This window comes from Sceloporus occidentalis, unplaced genomic scaffold, assembly GCF_023333645.1.
Source record: "Sceloporus occidentalis isolate IW3139 unplaced genomic scaffold, rSceOcc1.0.p SCAF_19, whole genome shotgun sequence".
Classification (NCBI taxonomy): Eukaryota; Metazoa; Chordata; class Lepidosauria; order Squamata; family Phrynosomatidae; genus Sceloporus; species Sceloporus occidentalis.
Window position 1 is genome coordinate 12,107,382 of NW_028316999.1, and position 27,291 is coordinate 12,134,672.

Sequence of the window (27,291 nt, forward strand, 5' to 3'; positions counted from 1 at the left end):
TTAGTGATTTAGTTTACTTCAGGGAAGCTGAGATCTGTCTCACTGTGGAACAGGCAGCATTATCTAGTCATTTCCCTGCCCCTTGAAGTTTTTTGACGCATATATTAATGTCTTAAATCTGTAATCTTGAAACATCGTGGCATATGTTTTAGTGTATGGAACTGCAAAACGTAGGACTTGGGGAAAGTGAAAGGTATAAAAGGTTCCCAGAATGTATTTTAAGTAGATTCAAAGTAAACCTGTGTTTAAACTCTGTTTAAAGTTTGTTGGTTAAATTATTTTACACTGCAATGAGAGATGGACAGTGTGGAGAAAAACCAACTAAGGTCTAGATTGGTTAAAGTTAAACTCTAGCCACGATATGTCTTTTGATGTTTGTGATAGCCGAGGGTCGCCTATTATTTTCCTGTTTTTTATGCAAAAGCATAGAGCGATTAATCAGAATTCGTTTGCGCTGTTTCCCCGCCCTGAGCTTTTTGCCTTGCTGGAGATGCGTTCCATTGAACAGCTCTGGAGCCGCAGTGTCTCCAGCAGGTGTTTATTCCTTTTCTTTCACGTAAACAAAACCCCAAAATATTCAAGTAGGTCCTATGTACTTTAATATGCATTAATCGTTGGTAAGGCATTTTGGGGCTGGATTAATTCCTCTTTGTATGCCAAAAGCTCAGATTTTTTCCCCCCACAAAATACTCTTTGATTTCATAGATAACAGGATGCCACACTCCTAGGCCTGATGGCAGAAAGGGTGGTGCTGTAGGCATCCTTCTCTCACCTGACTGCACCTTCCAGCATATACCAAGCCCTCCCTCCCTCTCATTCTGTTCCTTTGAAGTTCACACAATCCATCTTTTCTCTCCACTCTCTCTTCAAATTGCTGTCATATATCGCCCTCCAGGCCCTACCTCACAGTTATTTGACTGCCTGGCTCCCTTTCTTCCTCTTTCCTAATATCCCCTGCCTTATTCTGGGTGACTTTAACATTCCTTTAGATATATCTAACAACTCTGCTAGCTCCAAACTCCTCTCCCCGACATCCTCCTCTGGTCTCTCTCAATAGACGCACACTGAGGGACACTCACTTGATCTGGTTTTCTCCAGATCATGCTCCCTTTCAGATTTCTCCATCTACCCCTTCCCTCTGTCTGACCACCACCTTTTATCCTTTTCTCCAGTGCTAACCCCTAATAAAACAAACTTACATCCCTCACATTCAGTCCCTCGCCAGATCCTGACGCTTGCACCTAAAAAACATCTCTCGTGTCCGCCCATTCCTCACCCAAGAATCCACAAAAACTCTGGTTCGTTCACTTATCATTTCCCGTCTTGGCTACTGCAACACTCTTCTGGTTGGCATTCAACTGTCGCTGCTAGGCTTATCTTCCTTGCACGACGCTCCTCTTCTGCTTCCCCACTCTGTGAAACCCTCCACTGGCTCCCAATTGCCTTTAGAATTAAATTTAAAATCCTGGTACTGACATATAAGGCCATCCATAATACGGTTCCTCCATACATTTCTGACCTCATTAGCAAATACTCTCCTACTCGATCCCTACGTTCTTCCCATGGGCTAAGGCTCTCCTCCTTACTTATCACCTCTTCCTTTTCCCGTCTACAAGATTTCACTCGAGCTGCCATATATCTCTGGAATCTACTCCCAAGGAACCTTCAGCATTCACCCTCCCTCCCGACATTCAAGAAACATCTCAAAACCCACTTCTTCAGAGAAGCATACCATCTTAGCTGCTAGAACTTCCTTGTCATTGATACAACCACCACACTACCTCTCACCCTTTCTCTGTGCCTTATGTTTGTCACCCCATTCCCTCAAGATTGTAAGCTTGCGAGCAGGGCTCTCTCTGTCAATTCTTGTCTTGTCATTTCCCTTGAATTCATGTACTGTATTAAGCGCTGCGTAAACTGTTGGCGCTATATAAATAAAAGATAATAATAATAATAATAATAATAATAATGGGGAATGAGCTATACGCTTGTTTGGCTTAATTTACTGAGTGGTAAAATGTGACTTGCACCCCATCTTTTTTTTTTATCCCTATGTTCATATCTACTACAATTTAAATAGAAGCAGTACACATTAGTACTCATAAACATCTGGGACTATGCTATGCAGCTTATACTACAACATGACCATTGAATCTGAATGCGGGAATTGACCATTCGGGTAATTTTCGTTTTAGTTTTCCCATTATATATTTTTCGGTAGCATTAAAATTTAAAGAGATGCTGAAACCTGTGAATTTGGCGATTAAAGCCAGCAAAACTAAATACCTCCCAGATGCGAATGGCTTTGAAAATGATGCATCAGTCTAGTTCTATATTCAGTAGGTATAGACGATCTACTGTCAGCAATACTGACCTAAAGTGCTAGCTTCTTGTCGTAAGAATGGATTGGGCATTCAGTTTGCAGTAATGACTGACATCTGGGGACATTAAATATTGAAAGGAATACGTACAGTAGACCTGAAATATTAATCCTTTTTTGTTAGTTTTCTTAAAAAAAAAAAAAAAAAAAGAACATTTAAAATGTCTTAAAAGAAACCTGCTATTTGTTTTCCCAAAGCCAAAGTCAAAATTTATTTAAGAGTGAAAGGCGCAAAAAACAGTGGTCTAAACTGTCTAAAAGGACGCCGACACTTTTGGTGGTTGCCACGTTCAAAATCTGGATCACTTAAAAGTTTCTGGATTCGTTGAAGGTCATAATTCTGATCTTAACCCTCTACGCTGTGCGTTTTCTTCACTGAGAGCTCCAGAGAAAGTGTCCAGCTTCTTTGATGTGTCGGTGTCTTCTTTCCCATGTGCCCATATAAAAAAGCCTTGAAGTTCACTCAGACTTGCATGCAGCAGGAACAGGATGCAAGCCGATTCACTTGGTGGTGAAGGGATTACAAAGGAAATTTAGGTAGAAGAAGGGGTGGGTATAGTTCTGAATTCCATTCTAGTTTCCACCTCCATTCTTCACCGCCCGCCGCCCTCTCCTATTGGGTGGCTTCTGCCGCGCGGGGGTGACCAGATCCCTCTTCCTTCGTGCTTCTGTCCACTTTGTGAATGGGGGGGCCGTGTGGTCCTCAGAATCTGAAGAGTCGGTGACCTCTGTTGAGTTCTGATATTCAAAATCTGTATCTTCAGAGTCCTCACTGGATTCAACCTCACTGATTCCTGAGCTCTCATCTTCCTCCCTGCCACGGACCTCCTCCTTATACTTCTCCAGGAGCTTCTCGCCTAACGCTGCTCCGCTACCCTGGCTACGGAGAACCTGTTTGAGGCGATCCTTCACAAACTCTTTCAGCTTCTTCCTCTTTCCTTTCTCTTCAGCCTTCATGGTTTTCATGGCATCGATCCAGAGGTGGACCTGTTCTTCGTCACTGGAGTCGACCTCCTCTTCGATAGCCTCAGAGTATGCCAGTGGAGCCATACAAATTGTGCAGATGTTATCAAGGATCTCAAAGCAGCCCCTGCAGTACATCCCTTTACAGCCTGGGGTGATGCAGGCCAGGCAGTCCTGCCCCTCGCTGCCAGTGATTATCTTGGCACATGCCATGCAGTACTGCTCATTGGTGCCCAACAGCTGGGCAAACCAGCGGCACCCGGGGAGTTTTGCCGCTAGGACCTGCAGGAAGCTAGAGTGCCCCCCGTCCTCTGCATTCATCCTCACGCTCCTGATCAAGGAGTCCTCAATGTTTGTGCGTTTGGTTATCAAGTTGTTGTAAAGAAAACAGATGCGCTCCTGCTCCCGGGATGGGTAATAATAGGCACAGATTACGCGCTGCAGCCTCCGTATGTAGACGCCAAATATCGCAATGAGGAAGCACAGGCCATACATTGAGCCTATGAGTATGTATCCTTTAAAGTCTGGGGCGGACGGAGCCACTAGGCATTTCTTTGACAAAACTGTCAAGTTCCCTCTCTGAAGGATGTCAAACGCAGACACCACATTGGAGAAGATTTCGCTGGCATAACCGGAGCCGTTGATCAGCACAGAGAACGTCACCGGAGCTCTGGCAACCACGTCCGCTTGCAGCAGGTAATACACCATGTCCAGCACCCAGTAGATGATGAAGTCCATCACCATCATGAATGCGACCACCAGAACATTTCGGAAGACGTTGATGATGTCAAAAGAATATCCCTTCCTCTCACGTTTGGTCAGGTAAAGCGAACCTGGCAGGATGAAGTTGTAGGCCTCTCTGGCGGAAAGGGGCAGGAGGGTTCTGCGCCCTTGCTTGGCTCTCATCACGTCCAGCTCTATGAAGGACCGTGTTATGTAGATATTGTCGTGGTTATCTTCATAGAGGTACTTGCGCTGGTACCGAGCGGCCATGATGTAGATGAAGAGGCAAACAAATGTCATTGAATAGCTGAACATGCTGAGCACATCCAGATAGGGGTTCAGTGTGCTCTGCACTTCGCTCATTATGCCGACTGCCACCTGCTTGATGCTCTTGCTGGAGTTCAGGTTTATGTCGAAGTCGTGAATAACCGTCACGTTAAACTCAAACTTGTCCTTGATGTTGCGGAGCATGTTGATGATGGGGTTTTTCACATGCTTTCGGACATATTTCTGGAGATACTTTGGCAGGAGGCATAGGATTGTAACGGTTTTAGCCAGTCCACACAGCGGTTTGAAGGCGTCCACAATGTAGCACAGGAATGACAAGAATGACATCACCTGGAAGCACTGATTCCGCGCCGTGTCAAATATTTTCCTGCACTTTAGATAGGGAACTTCCAGTTCCTCGTTACAGACCTCCCCGATATTGGCGATAAAACGCCACACATTCCGCAGCACGCGTCCAATGTGCTTCACTCCGTCTGTCACCGTCTTGAAGAACTTTCTGGCCCGATCGGCCACCCCTTTCAGCCTCTGGCCGATGTTCTTCAGAATATCCAGCGCACTCACTAACGGCCTTTTAACTTTTTCCAGGAGCTCCTTGGTCTGGTTCATGGCCAGTTCCACGCCGCAGGACACGGACTCAGATGAGCGCCGGAAATTCTCCAAGGTGTTGGCTGCAGGTCCCTGTAAGGCCAGCGAGAAGGCGACCAGGAGCACGATGGTCTTCCCCTCAATTGAGAAGAGCTGGGGCAGCATAAGGAACACTGTGACCCGCATCTTCATGAAGAAGGCCATGCCGAGGGTGAGGAGGATGCAGATGACCACTGAGGACACGATGCAGTACTTCAGGTTATAGTTCTTCACAAAGAGGACGATGGCTGCATACATGGCGGTGAGAATCAACCCAAAGGTGAAGGCGCCACAGCTCCTCAGAGAAGATTTCACCGCATTGTCCTCTCGGAGTTGGGCTCTCACCTCCTTTTTGTCCTCGTCAATGTAATCCTCGGCGCTCACTTCCTCGACCTTCGCTTCTTCAGGGCACAGGTTTGACAAGCAATTGCGGGAGCAGTCACAGGGGCAGTCGCGGGGGCAGTCGCAGTCCCGCGGGCAGTCGCAGGGGCAGTCGCAGGGGCACTTGCGCTTGCAGGGGCACTTGCAGGAGCAAGGACAGTTGCAGGAACAGGCGCAGGGGCAGGTACTCCGGCATAGGCCACATGTGGTTTTGCAGCAGGTACACATCCATTCCCAGGGACCTAGTGTTGTCCCCATCTTGTCAGTTGTTTTTTTGCAACAATATCTGCCCTGACTTGCCTCACTCAGCGATCACAAAAGCAGGAGAAGAAATGGGTCAAAATGAAGAAATAAAAGTCAGTCTCTTAACTAATCTTTTGCACTACTGGAGGTTCAGTCACTACAAGTAGCTTGCTGTCTCCTCTAGTACTGAAGCTCCACGCCCAGTGCGAGGTTATTATGCTCTGATGATGTCACAATAGCACTGCTGTCATGACAGGGAGAGCAGGGCACATGCCAGCACCTACGGGGGAGGGGCACCTTGCTTTTTATTAAGATAAACTGACATAACAGTTATGAGAAGCTTATTAAACTATCTATCTATCTATCTATCTATCTATATATATATATATATATTTATCTCTCTCTCTCTTTCTCTCTCTCTCTCTCTCTCTCTCTCTCTCTATATATATATATATATATATATATACATTAAATTACATACCCTTTAAGTCATAAAATCTGATTGTAGTCAGAAAAATCTGTGTGGCACAATTCAGTGGTTGACTAAAAGATAATAAAGGGTATGAGCCAAAATGCATGTAAGGACCATATCACGTAATGAAACCACAAGGGTTTGCTTTGAGAGCAGCCAAACCACTTTACCAGCAGTTAGACCAAAGGGACTGTAGAAAGAGGTATCTAAAGTGTAAAATTACAGACACATGTTTCTAATTTAAGTTGGTGGAGATCCCAGAACAGTACTGAATGCCCAATTATTGCTTTGGCAGAAATCCCTTAACAGTATGCAAGGATCTCAGCAACTCGGAAATTGGGCTCATTTGCCTCTTATAATTCTAAGTTGGTTGAAGTCTATTATTCACAGAACTTGACAAACTCACTGGGTCAGCATTGAGAGGGTTAAATACCCTTGCTATAAGGTTTTGTTTTTGCTTTACTTGTCCAGTGTGTTTATTTGGTTTTACACCATTAAGATCAATTAAAGTTTAGTCAGGTCATTTAGTCCATTGTGGCTAACTCTGCTTTTGGAGCCTCCTCGTGTATACCGCCTTACTAATCCAACAGACATCCTGGCAGAGGTGCCCCTACCATCTAGGTGCCCTGCCCAAGGTTGCCTGTATGTTCATGCCGGTCTACCTTTTGGGGCTTACATCCTAATGACATTTTCACCACACCACAAGATTGCAGAGTAGAAAAAATGTGTCACGCAGAAAGACTTCATTTCTGCGGCTTATGTGTGTATGCAGGGTGGAAGCCACCAAAACCGGCTAGGAGAAAGGCTTAGCTGTATAAGTAATAGATACATTGATACTGTTCAAACCTGACATTGATTTACCCATGCAGCTTTTTCGCTGAGGCAGCTGTTTCAAAATTCATATCAGTATATTGGAATATTTGAACTCTCCTCAGCTGACCGTATACTAACAGTTTCATAAACTAATGAGATACATTGTTTTATTAGTGCAATTTTTTAGTGATTTAGTTTACTTCAGGGAAGCTGAGATCTGTCTCACTGTGGAACAGGCAGCATTATCTAGTCATTTCCCTGCCCCTTGAAGTTTTTTGACGCATATATTAATGTCTTAAATCTGTAATCTTGAAACATCGTGGCATATGTTTTAGTGTATGGAACTGCAAAACGTAGGACTTGGGGAAAGTGAAAGGTATAAAAGGTTCCCAGAATGTATTTTAAGTAGATTCAAAGTAAACCTGTGTTTAAACTCTGTTTAAAGTTTGTTGGTTAAATTATTTTACACTACAATGAGAGATGGACAGTGTGGAGAAAAACCAACTAAGGTCTAGATTGGTTAAAGTTAAACTCTAGCCACGATATGTCTTTTGATGTTTGTGATAGCCGAGGGTCGCCTATTATTTTCCTGTTTTTTATGCAAAAGCATAGAGCGATTAATCAGAATTCGTTTGCGCTGTTTCCCCGCCCTGAGCTTTTTGCCTTGCTGGAGATGCGTTCCATTGAACAGCTCTGGAGCCGCAGTGTCTCCAGCAGGTGTTTATTCCTTTTCTTTCACGTAAACAAAACCCCAAAATATTCAAGTAGGTCCTATGTACTTTAATATGCATTAATCGTTGGTAAGGTATTTTGGGGCTGGATTAATTCCTCTTTGTATGCCAAAAGCTCAGATTTTTTCCCCCCACAAAATACTCTTTGATTTCATAGATAACAGGATGACACACTCCTAGGCCTGATGGCAGAAAGGGTGGTGGTGTAGGCATCCTTCTCTCACCTGACTGCACCTTCCAGCATATACCAAGCCCTCCCTCCCTCTCATTCTGTTCCTTTGAAGTTCACACAATCCATCTTTTCTCTCCACTCTCTCTTCAAATTGCTGTCATATATCGCCCTCCAGGCCCTACCTCACAGTTATTTGACTGCCTGGCTCCCTTTCTTCCTCTTTCCTAATATCCCCTGCCTTATTCTGGGTGACTTTAACATTCCTTTAGATATATCTAACAACTCTGCTAGCTCCAAACTCCTCTCCCCGACATCCTCCTCTGGTGTCTCTCAATAGACGCACACTGAGGGACACTCACTTGATCTGGTTTTCTCCAGATCATGCTCCCTTTCAGATTTCTCCATCTACCCCTTCCCTCTGTCTGACCACCACCTTTTATCCTTTTCTCCAGTGCTAACCCCTACTAAAACAAACTTACATCCCTCACATTCGGTCCCTCGCCAGATCCTGACGCTTGCACCTAAAAAACATCTCTCGTGTCCGCCCATTCCTCACCCAAGAATCCACAAAAACTCTGGTTCATTCACTTATCATTTCCCGTCTTGGCTACTGCAACACTCTTCTGGTTGGCATTCAACTGTCGCTGCTAGGCTTATCTTCCTTGCACGACGCTCCTCTTCTGCTTCCCCACTCTGTGAAACCCTCCACTGGCTCCCAATTGCCTTTAGAATTAAATTTAAAATCCTGGTACTGACATATAAGGCCATCCATAATACGGTCCCTCCATACATTTCTGACCTCATTAGCAAATACTCTCCTACTCGATCCCTACGTTCTTCCCATGGGCTAAGGCTCTCCTCCTTACTTATCACCTCTTCCTTTTCCCGTCTACAAGATTTCACTCGAGCTGCCATATATCTCTGGAATCTACTCCCAAGGAACCTTCAGCATTCACCCTCCCTCCCGACATTCAAGAAACATCTCAAAACCCACTTCTTCAGAGAAGCATACCATCTTAGCTGCTAGAACTTCCTTGTCATTGATACAACCACCACACTACCTCTCACCCTTTCTCTGTGCCTTATGTTTGTCACCCCATTCCCTCAAGATTGTAAGCTTGCGAGCAGGGCTCTCTCTGTCAATTCTTGTCTTGTCATTTCCCTTGAATTCATGTACTGTATTAAGCGCTGCGTAAACTGTTGGCGCTATATAAGTAAAAGATAATAATAATAATAATAATAATAATAATAATAATGGGGAATGAGCTATACGCTTGTTTGGCTTAATTTACTGAGTGGTAAAATGTGACTTGCACCCCATCTTTTTTTTTTATCCCTATGTTCATATCTACTACAATTTAAATAGAAGCAGTACACATTAGTACTCATAAACATCTGGGACTATGCTATGCAGCTTATACTACAACATGACCATTGAATCTGAATGCGGGAATTGACCATTCGGGTAATTTTCGTTTTAGTTTTCCCATTATATATTTTTCGGTAGCATTAAAATTTAAAGAGATGCTGAAACCTGTGAATTTGGCGATTAAAGCCAGCAAAACTAAATACCTCCCAGATGCGAATGGCTTTGAAAATGATGCATTAGTCTAGTTCTATATTCAGTAGGTATAGACGATCTACTGTCAGCAATACTGACCTAAAGTGCTAGCTTCTTGTCGTAAGAATGGATTGGGCATTCAGTTTGCAGTAATGACTGACATCTGGGGACATTAAATATTGAAAGGAATACGTACAGTAGACCTGAAATATTAATCCTTTTTTGTTAGTTTTCTTAAAAAAAAAAAAAAAAAAAGAACATTTAAAATGTCTTAAAAGAAACCTGCTATTTGTTTTCCCAAAGCCAAAGTCAAAATTTATTTAAGAGTGAAAGGCGCAAAAAACAGTGGTCTAAACTGTCTAAAAGGACGCCGACACTTTTGGTGGTTGCCACGTTCAAAATCTGGATCACTTAAAAGTTTCTGGATTCGTTGAAGGTCATAATTCTGATCTTAACCCTCTACGCTGTGCGTTTTCTTCACTGAGAGCTCCAGAGAAAGTGTCCAGCTTCTTTGATGTGTCGGTGTCTTCTTTCCCATGTGCCCATATAAAAAAGCCTTGAAGTTCACTCAGACTTGCATGCAGCAGGAACAGGATGCAAGCCGATTCACTTGGTGGTGAAGGGATTACAAAGGAAATTTAGGTAGAAGAAGGGGTGGGTATAGTTCTGAATTCCATTCTAGTTTCCACCTCCATTCTTCACCGCCCGCCGCCCTCTCCTATTGGGTGGCTTCTGCCGCGCGGGGGTGACCAGATCCCTCTTCCTTCGTGCTTCTGTCCACTTTGTGAATGGGGGGGCCGTGTGGTCCTCAGAATCTGAAGAGTCGGTGACCTCTGTTGAGTTCTGATATTCAAAATCTGTATCTTCAGAGTCCTCACTGGATTCAACCTCACTGATTCCTGAGCTCTCATCTTCCTCCCTGCCACGGACCTCCTCCTTATACTTCTCCAGGAGCTTCTCGCCTAACGCTGCTCTGCTACCCTGGCTACGGAGAACCTGTTTGAGGCGATCCTTCACAAACTCTTTCAGCTTCTTCCTCTTTCCTTTCTCTTCATCCTTCATGGTTTTCATGGCATCGATCCAGAGGTGGACCTGTTCTTCGTCACTGGAGTCGACCTCCTCTTCGATAGCCTCAGAGTATGCCAGTGGAGCCATACAAATTGTGCAGATGTTATCAAGGATCTCAAAGCAGCCCCTGCAGTACATCCCTTTACAGCCTGGGGTGATGCAGGCCAGGCAGTCCTGCCCCTCGCTGCCAGTGATTATCTTGGCACATGCCATGCAGTACTGCTCATTGGTGCCCAACAGCTGGGCAAACCAGCGGCACCCGGGGAGTTTTGCCGCTAGGACCTGCAGGAAGCTAGAGTGCCCCCCGTCCTCTGCATTCATCCTCACGCTCCTGATCAAGGAGTCCTCAATGTTTGTGCGTTTGGTTATCAAGTTGTTGTAAAGAAAACAGATGCGCTCCTGCTCCCGGGATGGGTAATAATAGGCACAGATTACGCGCTGCAGCCTCCGTATGTAGACGCCAAATATCGCAATGAGGAAGCACAGGCCATACATTGAGCCTATGAGTATGTATCCTTTAAAGTCTGGGGCGGACGGAGCCACTAGGCATTTCTTTGACAAAACTGTCAAGTTCCCTCTCTGAAGGATGTCAAACGCAGACACCACATTGGAGAAGATTTCGCTGGCATAACCGGAGCCGTTGATCAGCACAGAGAACGTCACCGGAGCTCTGGCAACCACGTCCGCTTGCAGCAGGTAATACACCATGTCCAGCACCCAGTAGATTATGAAGTCCATCACCATCATGAATGCGACCACCAGAACATTTCGGAAGACGTTGATGATGTCAAAAGAATATCCCTTCCTCTCACGTTTGGTCAGGTAAAGCGAACCTGGCAGGATGAAGTTGTAGGCCTCTCTGGCGGAAAGGGGCAGGAGGGTTCTGCGCCCTTGCTTGGCTCTCATCACGTCCAGCTCTATGAAGGACCGTGTTATGTAGATATTGTCGTGGTTATCTTCATAGAGGTACTTGCGCTGGTACCGAGCGGCCATGATGTAGATGAAGAGGCAAACAAATGTCATTGAATAGCTGAACATGCTGAGCACATCCAGATAGGGGTTCAGTGTGCTCTGCACTTCGCTCATTATGCCGACTGCCACCTGCTTGATGCTCTTGCTGGAGTTCAGGTTTATGTCGAAGTCGTGAATAACCGTCACGTTAAACTCAAACTTGTCCTTGATGTTGCGGAGCATGTTGATGATGGGGTTTTTCACATGCTTTCGGACATATTTCTGGAGATACTTTGGCAGGAGGCATAGGATTGTAACGGTTTTAGCCAGTCCACACAGCGGTTTGAAGGCGTCCACAATGTAGCACAGGAATGACAAGAATGACATCACCTGGAAGCACTGATTCCGCGCCGTGTCAAATATTTTCCTGCACTTTAGATAGGGAACTTCCAGTTCCTCGTTACAGACCTCCCCGATATTGGCGATAAAACGCCACACATTCCGCAGCACGCGTCCAATGTGCTTCACTCCGTCTGTCACCGTCTTGAAGAACTTTCTGGCCCGATCGGCCACCCCTTTCAGCCTCTGGCCGATGTTCTTCAGAATATCCAGCGCACTCACTAACGGCCTTTTAACTTTTTCCAGGAGCTCCTTGGTCTGGTTCATGGCCAGTTCCACGCCGCAGGACACGGACTCAGATGAGCGCCGGAAATTCTCCAAGGTGTTGGCTGCAGGTCCCTGTAAGGCCAGCGAGAAGGCGACCAGGAGCACGATGGTCTTCCCCTCAATTGAGAAGAGCTGGGGCAGCATAAGGAACACTGTGACCCGCATCTTCATGAAGAAGGCCATGCCGAGGGTGAGGAGGATGCAGATGACCACTGAGGACACGATGCAGTACTTCAGGTTATAGTTCTTCACAAAGAGGACGATGGCCGCATACATGGCGGTGAGAATCAACCCAAAGGTGAAGGCGCCACAGCTCCTCAGAGAAGATTTCACCGCATTGTCCTCTCGGAGTTGGGCTCTCACCTCCTTTTTGTCCTCGTCAATGTAATCCTCGGCGCTCACTTCCTCGACCTTCACTTCTTCAGGGCACAGGTTTGACAAGCAATTGCGGGAGCAGTCACAGGGGCAGTCGCGGGGGCAGTCGCAGTCCCGCGGGCAGTCGCAGGGGCAGTCGCAGGGGCACTTGCGCTTGCAGGGGCACTTGCAGGAGCAAGGACAGTTGCAGGAACAGGCGCAGGGGCAGGTACTCCGGCATAGGCCACATGTGGTTTTGCAGCAGGTACACATCCATTCCCAGGGACCTAGTGTTGTCCCCATCTTGTCAGTTGTTTTTTTGCAACAATATCTGCCCTGACTTGCCTCACTCAGCGATCACAAAAGCAGGAGAAGAAATGGGTCAAAATGAAGAAATAAAAGTCAGTCTCTTAACTAATCTTTTGCACTACTGGAGGTTCAGTCACTACAAGTAGCTTGCTGTCTCCTCTAGTACTGAAGCTCCACGCCCAGTGCGAGGTTATTATGCTCTGATGATGTCACAATAGCACTGCTGTCATGACAGGGAGAGCAGGGCACATGCCAGCACCTACGGGGGAGGGGCACCTTGCTTTTTATTAAGATAAACTGACATAACAGTTATGAGAAGCTTATTAAACTATCTATCTATCTATCTATATATATATATATATTTATCTCTCTCTCTCTTTCTCTCTCTCTCTCTCTCTCTCTCTCTCTCTCTCTATATATATATATATATATATATATATATATATACATACATTAAATTACATACCCTTTAAGTCATAAAATCTGATTGTAGTCAGAAAAATCTGTGTGGCACAATTCAGTGGTTGACTAAAAGATAATAAAGGGTATGAGCCAAAATGCATGTAAGGACCATATCACGTAATGAAACCACAAGGGTTTGCTTTGAGAGCAGCCAAACCACTTTACCAGCAGTTAGACCAAAGGGACTGTAGAAAGAGGTATCTAAAGTGTAAAATTACAGACACATGTTTCTAATTTAAGTTGGTGGAGATCCCAGAACAGTACTGAATGCCCAATTATTGCTTTGGCAGAAATCCCTTAACAGTATGCAAGGATCTCAGCAACTCGGAAATTGGGCTCATTTGCCTCTTATAATTCTAAGTTGGTTGAAGTCTATTATTCACAGAACTTGACAAACTCACTGGGTCAGCATTGAGAGGGTTAAATACCCTTGCTATAAGGTTTTGTTTTTGCTTTACTTGTCCAGTGTGTTTATTTGGTTTTACACCATTAAGATCAATTAAAGTTTAGTCAGGTCATTTAGTCCATTGTGGCTAACTCTGCTTTTGGAGCCTCCTCGTGTATACCGCCTTACTAATCCAACAGACATCCTGGCAGAGGTGCCCCTACCATCTAGGTGCCCTGCCCAAGGTTGCCTGTATGTTCATGCCGGTCTACCTTTTGGGGCTTACATCCTAATGACATTTTCACCACACCACAAGATTGCAGAGTAGAAAAAATGTGTCACGCAGAAAGACTTCATTTCTGCGGCTTATGTGTGTATGCAGGGTGGAAGCCACCAAAACCGGCTAGGAGAAAGGCTTAGCTGTATAAGTAATAGATACATTGATACTGTTCAAACCTGACATTGATTTACCCATGCAGCTTTTTCGCTGAGGCAGCTGTTTCAAAATTCATATCAGTATATTGGAATATTTGAACTCTCCTCAGCTGACCGTATACTAACAGTTTCATAAACTAATGAGATACATTGTTTTATTAGTGCAATTTTTTAGTGATTTAGTTTACTTCAGGGAAGCTGAGATCTGTCTCACTGTGGAACAGGCAGCATTATCTAGTCATTTCCCTGCCCCTTGAAGTTTTTTGACGCATATATTAATGTCTTAAATCTGTAATCTTGAAACATCGTGGCATATGTTTTAGTGTATGGAACTGCAAAACGTAGGACTTGGGGAAAGTGAAAGGTATAAAAGGTTCCCAGAATGTATTTTAAGTAGATTCAAAGTAAACCTGTGTTTAAACTCTGTTTAAAGTTTGTTGGTTAAATTATTTTACACTACAATGAGAGATGGACAGTGTGGAGAAAAACCAACTAAGGTCTAGATTGGTTAAAGTTAAACTCTAGCCACGATATGTCTTTTGATGTTTGTGATAGCCGAGGGTCGCCTATTATTTTCCTGTTTTTTATGCAAAAGCATAGAGCGATTAATCAGAATTCGTTTGCGCTGTTTCCCCGCCCTGAGCTTTTTGCCTTGCTGGAGATGCGTTCCATTGAACAGCTCTGGAGCCGCAGTGTCTCCAGCAGGTGTTTATTCCTTTTCTTTCACGTAAACAAAACCCCAAAATATTCAAGTAGGTCCTATGTACTTTAATATGCATTAATCGTTGGTAAGGTATTTTGGGGCTGGATTAATTCCTCTTTGTATGCCAAAAGCTCAGATTTTTTCCCCCCACAAAATACTCTTTGATTTCATAGATAACAGGATGACACACTCCTAGGCCTGATGGCAGAAAGGGTGGTGGTGTAGGCATCCTTCTCTCACCTGACTGCACCTTCCAGCATATACCAAGCCCTCCCTCCCTCTCATTCTGTTCCTTTGAAGTTCACACAATCCATCTTTTCTCTCCACTCTCTCTTCAAATTGCTGTCATATATCGCCCTCCAGGCCCTACCTCACAGTTATTTGACTGCCTGGCTCCCTTTCTTCCTCTTTCCTAATATCCCCTGCCTTATTCTGGGTGACTTTAACATTCCTTTAGATATATCTAACAACTCTGCTAGCTCCAAACTCCTCTCCCCGACATCCTCCTCTGGTCTCTCTCAATAGACGCACACTGAGGGACACTCACTTGATCTGGTTTTCTCCAGATCATGCTCCCTTTCAGATTTCTCCATCTACCCCTTCCCTCTGTCTGACCACCACCTTTTATCCTTTTCTCCAGTGCTAACCCCTACTAAAACAAACTTACATCCCTCACATTCGGTCCCTCGCCAGATCCTGACGCTTGCACCTAAAAAACATCTCTCGTGTCCGCCCATTCCTCACCCAAGAATCCACAAAAACTCTGGTTCATTCACTTATCATTTCCCGTCTTGGCTACTGCAACACTCTTCTGGTTGGCATTCAACTGTCGCTGCTAGGCTTATCTTCCTTGCACGACGCTCCTCTTCTGCTTCCCCACTCTGTGAAACCCTCCACTGGCTCCCAATTGCCTTTAGAATTAAATTTAAAATCCTGGTACTGACATATAAGGCCATCCATAATACGGTCCCTCCATACATTTCTGACCTCATTAGCAAATACTCTCCTACTCGATCCCTACGTTCTTCCCATGGGCTAAGGCTCTCCTCCTTACTTATCACCTCTTCCTTTTCCCGTCTACAAGATTTCACTCGAGCTGCCATATATCTCTGGAATCTACTCCCAAGGAACCTTCAGCATTCACCCTCCCTCCCGACATTCAAGAAACATCTCAAAACCCACTTCTTCAGAGAAGCATACCATCTTAGCTGCTAGAACTTCCTTGTCATTGATACAACCACCACACTACCTCTCACCCTTTCTCTGTGCCTTATGTTTGTCACCCCATTCCCTCAAGATTGTAAGCTTGCGAGCAGGGCTCTCTCTGTCAATTCTTGTCTTGTCATTTCCCTTGAATTCATGTACTGTATTAAGCGCTGCGTAAACTGTTGGCGCTATATAAGTAAAAGATAATAATAATAATAATAATAATAATAATAATAATAATGGGGAATGAGCTATACGCTTGTTTGGCTTAATTTACTGAGTGGTAAAATGTGACTTGCACCCCATCTTTTTTTTTTATCCCTATGTTCATATCTACTACAATTTAAATAGAAGCAGTACACATTAGTACTCATAAACATCTGGGACTATGCTATGCAGCTTATACTACAACATGACCATTGAATCTGAATGCGGGAATTGACCATTCGGGTAATTTTCGTTTTAGTTTTCCCATTATATATTTTTCGGTAGCATTAAAATTTAAAGAGATGCTGAAACCTGTGAATTTGGCGATTAAAGCCAGCAAAACTAAATACCTCCCAGATGCGAATGGCTTTGAAAATGATGCATTAGTCTAGTTCTATATTCAGTAGGTATAGACGATCTACTGTCAGCAATACTGACCTAAAGTGCTAGCTTCTTGTCGTAAGAATGGATTGGGCATTCAGTTTGCAGTAATGACTGACATCTGGGGACATTAAATATTGAAAGGAATACGTACAGTAGACCTGAAATATTAATCCTTTTTTGTTAGTTTTCTTAAAAAAAAAAAAAAAAAAAGAACATTTAAAATGTCTTAAAAGAAACCTGCTATTTGTTTTCCCAAAGCCAAAGTCAAAATTTATTTAAGAGTGAAAGGCGCAAAAAACAGTGGTCTAAACTGTCTAAAAGGACGCCGACACTTTTGGTGGTTGCCACGTTCAAAATCTGGATCACTTAAAAGTTTCTGGATTCGTTGAAGGTCATAATTCTGATCTTAACCCTCTACGCTGTGCGTTTTCTTCACTGAGAGCTCCAGAGAAAGTGTCCAGCTTCTTTGATGTGTCGGTGTCTTCTTTCCCATGTGCCCATATAAAAAAGCCTTGAAGTTCACTCAGACTTGCATGCAGCAGGAACAGGATGCAAGCCGATTCACTTGGTGGTGAAGGGATTACAAAGGAAATTTAGGTAGAAGAAGGGGTGGGTATAGTTCTGAATTCCATTCTAGTTTCCACCTCCATTCTTCACCGCCCGCCGCCCTCTCCTATTGGGTGGCTTCTGCCGCGCGGGGGTGACCAGATCCCTCTTCCTTCGTGCTTCTGTCCACTTTGTGAATGGGGGGGCCGTGTGGTCCTCAGAATCTGAAGAGTCGGTGACCTCTGTTGAGTTCTGATATTCAAAATCTGTATCTTCAGAGTCCTCACTGGATTCAACCTCACTGATTCCTGAGCTCTCATCTTCCTCCCTGCCACGGACCTCCTCCTTATACTTCTCCAGGAGCTTCTCGCCTAACGCTGCTCTGCTACCCTGGCTACGGAGAACCTGTTTGAGGCGATCCTTCACAAACTCTTTCAGCTTCTTCCTCTTTCCTTTCTCTTCATCCTTCATGGTTTTCATGGCATCGATCCAGAGGTGGACCTGTTCTTCGTCACTGGAGTCGACCTCCTCTTCGATAGCCTCAGAGTATGCCAGTGGAGCCATACAAATTGTGCAGATGTTATCAAGGATCTCAAAGCAGCCCCTGCAGTACATCCCTTTACAGCCTGGGGTGATGCAGGCCAGGCAGTCCTGCCCCTCGCTGCCAGTGATTATCTTGGCACATGCCATGCAGTACTGCTCATTGGTGCCCAACAGCTGGGCAAACCAGCGGCACCCGGGGAGTTTTGCCGCTAGGACCTGCAGGAAGCTAGAGTGCCCCCCGTCCTCTGCATTCATCCTCACGCTCCTGATCAAGGAGTCCTCAATGTTTGTGCGTTTGGTTATCAAGTTGTTGTAAAGAAAACAGATGCGCTCCTGCTCCCGGGATGGGTAATAATAGGCACAGATTACGCGCTGCAGCCTCCGTATGTAGACGCCAAATATCGCAATGAGGAAGCACAGGCCATACATTGAGCCTATGAGTATGTATCCTTTAAAGTCTGGGGCGGACGGAGCCACTAGGCATTTCTTTGACAAAACTGTCAAGTTCCCTCTCTGAAGGATGTCAAACGCAGACACCACATTGGAGAAGATTTCGCTGGCATAACCGGAGCCGTTGATCAGCACAGAGAACGTCACCGGAGCTCTGGCAACCACGTCCGCTTGCAGCAGGTAATACACCATGTCCAGCACCCAGTAGATGATGAAGTCCATCACCATCATGAATGCGACCACCAGAACATTTCGGAAGACGTTGATGATGTCAAAAGAATATCCCTTCCTCTCACGTTTGGTCAGGTAAAGCGAACCTGGCAGGATGAAGTTGTAGGCCTCTCTGGCGGAAAGGGGCAGGAGGGTTCTGCGCCCTTGCTTGGCTCTCATCACGTCCAGCTCTATGAAGGACCGTGTTATGTAGATATTGTCGTGGTTATCTTCATAGAGGTACTTGCGCTGGTACCGAGCGGCCATGATGTAGATGAAGAGGCAAACAAATGTCATTGAATAGCTGAACATGCTGAGCACATCCAGATAGGGGTTCAGTGTGCTCTGCACTTCGCTCATTATGCCGACTGCCACCTGCTTGATGCTCTTGCTGGAGTTCAGGTTTATGTCGAAGTCGTGAATAACCGTCACGTTAAACTCAAACTTGTCCTTGATGTTGCGGAGCATGTTGATGATGGGGTTTTTCACATGCTTTCGGACATATTTCTGGAGATACTTTGGCAGGAGGCATAGGATTGTAACGGTTTTAGCCAGTCCACACAGCGGTTTGAAGGCGTCCACAATGTAGCACAGGAATGACAAGAATGACATCACCTGGAAGCACTGATTCCGCGCCGTGTCAAATATTTTCCTGCACTTTAGATAGGGAACTTCCAGTTCCTCGTTACAGACCTCCCCGATATTGGCGATAAAACGCCACACATTCCGCAGCACGCGTCCAATGTGCTTCACTCCGTCTGTCACCGTCTTGAAGAACTTTCTGGCCCGATCGGCCACCCCTTTCAGCCTCTGGCCGATGTTCTTCAGAATATCCAGCGCACTCACTAACGGCCTTTTAACTTTTTCCAGGAGCTCCTTGGTCTGGTTCATGGCCAGTTCCACGCCGCAGGACACGGACTCAGATGAGCGCCGGAAATTCTCCAAGGTGTTGGCTGCAGGTCCCTGTAAGGCCAGCGAGAAGGCGACCAGGAGCACGATGGTCTTCCCCTCAATTGAGAAGAGCTGGGGCAGCATAAGGAACACTGTGACCCGCATCTTCATGAAGAAGGCCATGCCGAGGGTGAGGAGGATGCAGATGACCACTGAGGACACGATGCAGTACTTCAGGTTATAGTTCTTCACAAAGAGGACGATGGCCGCATACATGGCGGTGAGAATCAACCCAAAGGTGAAGGCGCCACAGCTCCTCAGAGAAGATTTCACCGCATTGTCCTCTCGGAGTTGGGCTCTCACCTCCTTTTTGTCCTCGTCAATGTAATCCTCGGCGCTCACTTCCTCGACCTTCACTTCTTCAGGGCACAGGTTTGACAAGCAATTGCGGGAGCAGTCACAGGGGCAGTCGCGGGGGCAGTCGCAGTCCCGCGGGCAGTCGCAGGGGCAGTCGCAGGGGCACTTGCGCTTGCAGGGGCACTTGCAGGAGCAAGGACAGTTGCAGGAACAGGCGCAGGGGCAGGTACTCCGGCATAGGCCACATGTGGTTTTGCAGCAGGTACACATCCATTCCCAGGGACCTAGTGTTGTCCCCATCTTGTCAGTTGTTTTTTTGCAACAATATCTGCCCTGACTTGCCTCACTCAGCGATCACAAAAGCAGGAGAAGAAATGGGTCAAAATGAAGAAATAAAAGTCAGTCTCTTAACTAATCTTTTGCACTACTGGAGGTTCAGTCACTACAAGTAGCTTGCTGTCTCCTCTAGTACTGAAGCTCCACGCCCAGTGCGAGGTTATTATGCTCTGATGATGTCACAATAGCACTGCTGTCATGACAGGGAGAGCAGGGCACATGCCAGCACCTACGGGGGAGGGGCACCTTGCTTTTTATTAAGATAAACTGACATAACAGTTATGAGAAGCTTATTAAACTATCTATCTATCTATCTATATATATATATATATTTATCTCTCTCTCTCTTTCTCTCTCTCTCTCTCTCTCTCTCTCTCTCTCTCTATATATATATATATATATATATATATATATACATACATTAAATTACATACCCTTTAAGTCATAAAATCTGATTGTAGTCAGAAAAATCTGTGTGGCACAATTCAGTGGTTGACTAAAAGATAATAAAGGGTATGAGCCAAAATGCATGTAAGGACCATATCACGTAATGAAACCACAAGGGTTTGCTTTGAGAGCAGCCAAACCACTTTACCAGCAGTTAGACCAAAGGGACTGTAGAAAGAGGTATCTAAAGTGTAAAATTACAGACACATGTTTCTAATTTAAGTTGGTGGAGATCCCAGAACAGTACTGAATGCCCAATTATTGCTTTGGCAGAAATCCCTTAACAGTATGCAAGGATCTCAGCAACTCGGAAATTGGGCTCATTTGCCTCTTATAATTCTAAGTTGGTTGAAGTCTATTATTCACAGAACTTGACAAACTCACTGGGTCAGCATTGAGAGGGTTAAATACCCTTGCTATAAGGTTTTGTTTTTGCTTTACTTGTCCAGTGTGTTTATTTGGTTTTACACCATTAAGATCAATTAAAGTTTAGTCAGGTCATTTAGTCCATTGTGGCTAACTCTGCTTTTGGAGCCTCCTCGTGTATACCGCCTTACTAATCCAACAGACATCCTGGCAGAGGTGCCCCTACCATCTAGGTGCCCTGCCCAAGGTTGCCTGTATGTTCATGCCGGTCTACCTTTTGGGGCTTACATCCTAATGACATTTTCACCACACCACAAGATTGCAGAGTAGAAAAAATGTGTCACGCAGAAAGACTTCATTTCTGCGGCTTATGTGTGTATGCAGGGTGGAAGCCACCAAAACCGGCTAGGAGAAAGGCTTAGCTGTATAAGTAATAGATACATTGATACTGTTCAAACCTGACATTGATTTACCCATGCAGCTTTTTCGCTGAGGCAGCTGTTTCAAAATTCATATCAGTATATTGGAATATTTGAACTCTCCTCAGCTGACCGTATACTAACAGTTTCATAAACTAATGAGATACATTGTTTTATTAGTGCAATTTTTTAGTGATTTAGTTTACTTCAGGGAAGCTGAGATCTGTCTCACTGTGGAACAGGCAGCATTATCTAGTCATTTCCCTGCCCCTTGAAGTTTTTTGACGCATATATTAATGTCTTAAATCTGTAATCTTGAAACATCGTGGCATATGTTTTAGTGTATGGAACTGCAAAACGTAGGACTTGGGGAAAGTGAAAGGTATAAAAGGTTCCCAGAATGTATTTTAAGTAGATTCAAAGTAAACCTGTGTTTAAACTCTGTTTAAAGTTTGTTGGTTAAATTATTTTACACTACAATGAGAGATGGACAGTGTGGAGAAAAACCAACTAAGGTCTAGATTGGTTAAAGTTAAACTCTAGCCACGATATGTCTTTTGATGTTTGTGATAGCCGAGGGTCGCCTATTATTTTCCTGTTTTTTATGCAAAAGCATAGAGCGATTAATCAGAATTCGTTTGCGCTGTTTCCCCGCCCTGAGCTTTTTGCCTTGCTGGAGATGCGTTCCATTGAACAGCTCTGGAGCCGCAGTGTCTCCAGCAGGTGTTTATTCCTTTTCTTTCACGTAAACAAAACCCCAAAATATTCAAGTAGGTCCTATGTACTTTAATATGCATTAATCGTTGGTAAGGCATTTTGGGGCTGGATTAATTCCTCTTTGTATGCCAAAAGCTCAGATTTTTTCCCCCCACAAAATACTCTTTGATTTCATAGATAACAGGATGCCACACTCCTAGGCCTGATGGCAGAAAGGGTGGTGGTGTAGGCATCCTTCTCTCACCTGACTGCACCTTCCAGCATATACCAAGCCCTCCCTCCCTCTCATTCTGTTCCTTTGAAGTTCACACAATCCATCTTTTCTCTCCACTCTCTCTTCAAATTGCTGTTATATATCGCCCTCCAGGCCCTACCTCACAGTTATTTGACTGCCTGGCTCCCTTTCTTCCTCTTTCCTAATATCCCCTGCCTTATTCTGGGTGACTTTAACATTCCTTTAGATATATCTAACAACTCTGCTAGCTCCAAACTCCTCTCCCCGACATCCTCCTCTGGTCTCTCTCAATAGACGCACACTGAGGGACACTCACTTGATCTGGTTTTCTCCAGATCATGCTCCCTTTCAGATTTCTCCATCTACCCCTTCCCTCTGTCTGACCACCACCTTTTATCCTTTTCTCCAGTGCTAACCCCTAATAAAACAAACTTACATCCCTCACATTCGGTCCCTCGCCAGATCCTGACGCTTGCACCTAAAAAACATCTCTCGTGTCCGCCCATTCCTCACCCAAGAATCCACAAAAACTCTGGTTCATTCACTTATCATTTCCCGTGTTGGCTACTGCAACACTCTTCTGGTTGGCATTCAACTGTCGCTGCTTGGCTTATCTTCCTTGCACGACGCTCCTCTTCTGCTTCCCCACTCTGTGAAACCCTCCACTGGCTCCCAATTGCCTTTAGAATTAAATTTAAAATCCTGGTACTGACATATAAGGCCATCCATAATACGGTCCCTCCATACATTTCTGACCTCATTAGCAAATACTCTCCTACTCGATCCCTACGTTCTTCCCATGGGCTAAGGCTCTCCTCCTTACTTACCACCTCTTCCTTTTCCCGTCTACAAGATTTCACTCGAGCTGCCATATATCTCTGGAATCTACTCCCAAGGAACCTTCAGCATTCACCCTCCCTCCCGACATTCAAGAAACATCTCAAAACCCACTTCTTCAGAGAAGCATACCATCTTAGCTGCTAGAACTTCCTTGTCATTGATACAACCACCACACTACCTCTCACCCTTTCTCTGTGCCTTATGTTTGTCACCCCATTCCCTCAAGATTGTAAGCTTGCGAGCAGGGCTCTCTCTGTCAATTCTTGTCTTGTCATTTCCCTTGAATTCATGTACTGTATTAAGCGCTGCGTAAACTGTTGGCGCTATATAAATAAAAGATAATAATAATAATAATAATAATAATGGGGAATGAGCTATAGTGGTAAAATGTGACTTGCACCCCATCTTTTTTTTTTATCCCTATGTTCATATCTACTACAATTTAAATAGAAGCAGTACACATTAGTACTCATAAACATCTGGGACTATGCTATGCAGCTTATACTACAACATGACCATTGAATCTGAATGCGGGAATTGACCATTCGGGTAATTTTCGTTTTAGTTTTCCCATTATATATTTTTCGGTAGCATTAAAATTTAAAGAGATGCTGAAACCTGTGAATTTGGCGATTAAAGCCAGCAAAACTAAATACCTCCCAGATGCGAATGGCTTTGAAAATGATGCATCAGTCTAGTTCTATATTCAGTAGGTATAGACGATCTACTGTCAGCAATACTGACCTAAAGTGCTAGCTTCTTGTCGTAAGAATGGATTGGGCATTCAGTTTGCAGTAATGACTGACATCTGGGGACATTAAATATTGAAAGGAATACGTACAGTAGACCTGAAATATTAATCCTTTTTTGTTAGTTTTCTTAAAAAAAAAAAAAAAGAACATTTAAAATGTCTTAAAAGAAACCTGCAATTTGTTTTCCCAAAGCCAAAGTCAAAATTTATTTAAGAGTGAAAGGCGCAAAAAACAGTGGTCTAAACTGTCTAAAAGGACGCCGACACTTTTGGTGGTTGCCACGTTCAAAATCTGGATCACTTAAAAGTTTCTGGATTCGTTGAAGGTCATAATTCTGATCTTAACCCTCTACGCTGTGCGTTTTCTTCACTGAGAGCTCCAGAGAAAGTGTCCAGCTTCTTTGATGTGTCGGTGTCTTCTTTCCCATGTGCCCATATAAAAAAGCCTTGAAGTTCACTCAGACTTGCATGCAGCAGGAACAGGATGCAAGCCGATTCACTTGGTGGTGAAGGGATTACAAAGGAAATTTAGGTAGAAGAAGGGGTGGGTATAGTTCTGAATTCCATTCTAGTTTCCACCTCCATTCTTCACCGCCCGCCGCCCTCTCCTATTGGGTGGCTTCTGCCGCGCGGGGGTGACCAGATCCCTCTTCCTTCGTGCTTCTGTCCACTTTGTGAATGGGGGGGCCGTGTGGTCCTCAGAATCTGAAGAGTCGGTGACCTCTGTTGAGTTCTGATATTCAAAATCTGTATCTTCAGAGTCCTCACTGGATTCAACCTCACTGATTCCTGAGCTCTCATCTTCCTCCCTGCCACGGACCTCCTCCTTATACTTCTCCAGGAGCTTCTCGCCTAACGCTGCTCTGCTACCCTGGCTACGGAGAACCTGTTTGAGGCGATCCTTCACAAACTCTTTCAGCTTCTTCCTCTTTCCTTTCTCTTCAGCCTTCATGGTTTTCATGGCATCGATCCAGAGGTGGACCTGTTCTTCGTCACTGGAGTCGACCTCCTCTTCGATAGCCTCAGAGTATGCCAGTGGAGCCATACAAATTGTGCAGATGTTATCAAGGATCTCAAAGCAGCCCCTGCAGTACATCCCTTTACAGCCTGGGGTGATGCAGGCCAGGCAGTCCTGCCCCTCGCTGCCAGTGATTATCTTGGCACATGCCATGCAGTACTGCTCATTGGTGCCCAACAGCTGGGCAAACCAGCGGCACCCGGGGAGTTTTGCCGCTAGGACCTGCAGGAAGCTAGAGTGCCCCCCGTCCTCTGCATTCATCCTCACGCTCCTGATCAAGGAGTCCTCAATGTTTGTGCGTTTGGTTATCAAGTTGTTGTAAAGAAAACAGATGCGCTCCTGCTCCCGGGATGGGTAATAATAGGCACAGATTACGCGCTGCAGCCTCCGTATGTAGACGCCAAATATCGCAATGAGGAAGCACAGGCCATACATTGAGCCTATGAGTATGTATCCTTTAAAGTCTGGGGCGGACGGAGCCACTAGGCATTTCTTTGACAAAACTGTCAAGTTCCCTCTCTGAAGGATGTCAAACGCAGACACCACATTGGAGAAGATTTCGCTGGCATAACCGGAGCCGTTGATCAGCACAGAGAACGTCACCGGAGCTCTGGCAACCACGTCCGCTTGCAGCAGGTAATACACCATGTCCAGCACCCAGTAGATGATGAAGTCCATCACCATCATGAATGCGACCACCAGAACATTTCGGAAGACGTTGATGATGTCAAAAGAATATCCCTTCCTCTCACGTTTGGTCAGGTAAAGCGAACCTGGCAGGATGAAGTTGTAGGCCTCTCTGGCGGAAAGGGGCAGGAGGGTTCTGCGCCCTTGCTTGGCTCTCATCACGTCCAGCTCTATGAAGGACCGTGTTATGTAGATATTGTCGTGGTTATCTTCATAGAGGTACTTGCGCTGGTACCGAGCGGCCATGATGTAGATGAAGAGGCAAACAAATGTCATTGAATAGCTGAACATGCTGAGCACATCCAGATAGGGGTTCAGTGTGCTCTGCACTTCGCTCATTATGCCGACTGCCACCTGCTTGATGCTCTTGCTGGAGTTCAGGTTTATGTCGAAGTCGTGAATAACCGTCACGTTAAACTCAAACTTGTCCTTGATGTTGCGGAGCATGTTGATGATGGGGTTTTTCACATGCTTTCGGACATATTTCTGGAGATACTTTGGCAGGAGGCATAGGATTGTAACGGTTTTAGCCAGTCCACACAGCGGTTTGAAGGCGTCCACAATGTAGCACAGGAATGACAAGAATGACATCACCTGGAAGCACTGATTCCGCGCCGTGTCAAATATTTTCCTGCACTTTAGATAGGGAACTTCCAGTTCCTCGTTACAGACCTCCCCGATATTGGCGATAAAACGCCACACATTCCGCAGCACGCGTCCAATGTGCTTCACTCCGTCTGTCACCGTCTTGAAGAACTTTCTGGCCCGATCGGCCACCCCTTTCAGCCTCTGGCCGATGTTCTTCAGAATATCCAGCGCACTCACTAACGGCCTTTTAACTTTTTCCAGGAGCTCCTTGGTCTGGTTCATGGCCAGTTCCACGCCGCAGGACACGGACTCAGATGAGCGCCGGAAATTCTCCAAGGTGTTGGCTGCAGGTCCCTGTAAGGCCAGCGAGAAGGCGACCAGGAGCACGATGGTCTTCCCCTCAATTGAGAAGAGCTGGGGCAGCATAAGGAACACTGTGACCCGCATCTTCATGAAGAAGGCCATGCCGAGGGTGAGGAGGATGCAGATGACCACTGAGGACACGATGCAGTACTTCAGGTTATAGTTCTTCACAAAGAGGACGATGGCTGCATACATGGCGGTGAGAATCAACCCAAAGGTGAAGGCGCCACAGCTCCTCAGAGAAGATTTCACCGCATTGTCCTCTCGGAGTTGGGCTCTCACCTCCTTTTTGTCCTCGTCAATGTAATCCTCGGCGCTCACTTCCTCGACCTTCGCTTCTTCAGGGCACAGGTTTGACAAGCAATTGCGGGAGCAGTCACAGGGGCAGTCGCGGGGGCAGTCGCAGTCCCGCGGGCAGTCGCAGGGGCAGTCGCAGGGGCACTTGCGCTTGCAGGGGCACTTGCAGGAGCAAGGACAGTTGCAGGAACAGGCGCAGGGGCAGGTACTCCGGCATAGGCCACATGTGGTTTTGCAGCAGGTACACATCCATTCCCAGGGACCTAGTGTTGTCCCCATCTTGTCAGTTGTTTTTTTGCAACAATATCTGCCCTGACTTGCCTCACTCAGCGATCACAAAAGCAGGAGGAGAAATGGGTCAAAATTAAGAAATAAAAGTCAGTCTCTTTACTAATCTTTTGCACTACTGGAGGTTCAGTCACTACAAGTAGCTTGCTGTCTCCTCTAGTACTGAAGCTCCACGCCCAGTGCGAGGTTATTATGCTCTGATGATGTCACAATAGCACTGCTGTCATGACAGGGAGAGCAGGGCACATGCCAGCACCTACGGGGGAGGGGCACCTTGCTTTTTATTAAGATAAACTGACATAACAGTTATGAGAAGCTTATTAAACTATCTATCTATCTATCTATCTATCTATATATATATATATATATTTATCTCTCTCTCTCTTTCTCTCTCTCTCTCTCTCTCTCTCTCTCTCTATATATATATATATATATATATATATATATACATACATTAAATT

The 27,291-nt window shown here is 45.3% G+C and overlaps 4 pseudogenes; all 4 read right to left on the reverse strand.

Moving 5' to 3' along the window:
* Positions 1-2,953: 2,953 nt before the first annotated feature.
* Positions 2,954-5,617, reverse strand: LOC149302404 (DC-STAMP domain-containing protein 2 pseudogene; annotated as a pseudogene).
* A 4,412-nt stretch (positions 5,618-10,029) lies between these two features.
* LOC149302405 (DC-STAMP domain-containing protein 2 pseudogene) lies at positions 10,030-12,693 on the reverse strand (annotated as a pseudogene).
* Positions 12,694-17,114: 4,421 nt separating this feature from the next.
* Positions 17,115-19,778, reverse strand: LOC149302406 (DC-STAMP domain-containing protein 2 pseudogene; annotated as a pseudogene).
* Positions 19,779-24,157: 4,379 nt separating this feature from the next.
* On the reverse strand, positions 24,158-26,821 carry LOC149302407 (DC-STAMP domain-containing protein 2 pseudogene; annotated as a pseudogene).
* Between the last annotated feature and the right edge of the window lie 470 nt (positions 26,822-27,291).